Genomic DNA, 2,002 nt, shown 5'->3' with positions numbered 1-2,002 from the left:
GCATGTTGTTCAGCCCATCCTCTCGTGATTCCACTCCAGTGAGGTTCTGTTGAATCCTTGCCATTGAAGTAGTTTATCCCACACTTTAGCAGCCCATGTACAAGCAAGAAATAGGTGATCCACACTTTCATTTTGTGCCCCACACAGTGGACATTCCACTTTTTCCGCGATACCCCAACTATGAAACCTATCTCTCGTATACAACCTTCCTTGCAAGACCAGGTATAATATAAACTTCCATTTAGGTGCTCCTTGGTTATTGCACTGCAACCTTCTCCATGACACTTTCAGATACACACCCCTCATTTTAATGTACATGTCTTTGATGCAGAACCTTGACATATTTCTCACTTGGTCAACATCCATGCCAGCCTCCAACATATATTTTTTTTGCCTTAAAAACTTTCTGAAGCATCCAAGAAGCTTGCTTAGGCATCACTGTCCATATTGGTTGCCCTTTAATATAAAATGTGTGCACCCACTTTACCCACAGCTAGTCTTTTTTACAGCTCAAGTTCCACAATATCTTACATATAGCAGCTCTATTCCAAGTACCCACATGTAGTAAATTCAGGCCCCCAGCAGCCTTGGGTTCACATAACTTCTCCCAAGCTACTAATGCTTTCTTTGATGGTTCAGCTTCTCCTGTCCATAGGAATCTCCTGCATAATGACATTATATTAATAAATATTAATCTTTTTCTCAAACATGTCGTTTATGTTCTTACAAAGTGTATGCTTTTAGTTTTTATAATTAATTGGACATATCAATTATTATTTTTCAATATTAGTTATAGATATCTGATTATTAATTATTATATTTTTATGAAACAATATGTATCTTAAATACCCAATTTAATATCATTTATAAAGGTACATATTTTGTCACATATTAACTTTTGATTTTTGATAATTAATTTTTATTTTTATTATTTAATCGAACTATGTAATTTCACTTGTACAACCAAACAGTATGCTTGTAATTACACTGTAATTATGTTATGACAAATAAACAGGTCTTCGTAATTACTATACTGCGTAATTACTAGGCTATGTAATTAATACCCTATTAATTACACCAATTCCAATTACCATGTGGTTTCTAAACAGACCTAAAGGAACCGTTGGTTTTAGGATTTAGGATAAAAGTGATAACGTTTTACGTATATTTCAAGTGAAGTTATATTGTGTTTGACTATCTATTAAGGTAAAGAAAGAGATGTAAAACATTCAATGAACATATACATTACCAAATAAAATCTCGTTAGTGAACTTTTCACATTCACCCAAAGAAATAAAACCATTGGAGAAATGCCGAGACATAAAGTCGCTGACGCAAGGTATGACCTCTTTATTGTTAGTAAACGCTAATTCAAAGTCTTTGTTCAACGATAAGAAGTTTGGTTTGGCACCACATATCTTGCCATGTATAATGTAAGAGTTTTGACTTGGTTTAAAAACTTCCTTCCAAGTTTCAATATAGGCGTTGAAAAGAGTGAATGAAAGAGTAAATCTCTCTTGATAATTTTTTTTATAAAACTTGAGATCTATATTAACACATAAAAGAGTTCAATTTAAATGGAGTTAAAATTTCATTTCTAAGTCCACCTTTGAATAGAGATATTTACATATGTGTAATTCATGAGTAAGATCAGACAAATATGTGAGGAGCATTTGTAGGCGTTTGAACAATATTTGGTTAAAGTTGAAAACAAAGAATACTTGAAATTAAACTTGAACAAAATTATTTGGAAGTTATTATATTTGGACATGAATACTACTTGGAAAAAAAAAATAGAATTACTTGGGGAAAAAAAAATAGAAGTATTGTGCTAGTAAACCATTATATCACATGAATACTCCTCAAACTAAATTTTCAACAATTCACCAATATTTCAAATACCAAAGTTCAATAATCCATTTGCATATAACAAACTCATGTTTTGCAAATGAAATCATGGACAGTGGAGCCAAACTTTGCCCACATGAGCAACTCCACCAGA

This window comes from Lycium barbarum, chromosome 7 (genome assembly GCF_019175385.1).
Source record: "Lycium barbarum isolate Lr01 chromosome 7, ASM1917538v2, whole genome shotgun sequence".
In the NCBI taxonomy this organism is placed as follows: domain Eukaryota; kingdom Viridiplantae; phylum Streptophyta; class Magnoliopsida; order Solanales; family Solanaceae; genus Lycium; species Lycium barbarum.
Note: the sequence above shows the minus strand (reverse complement) of the source record.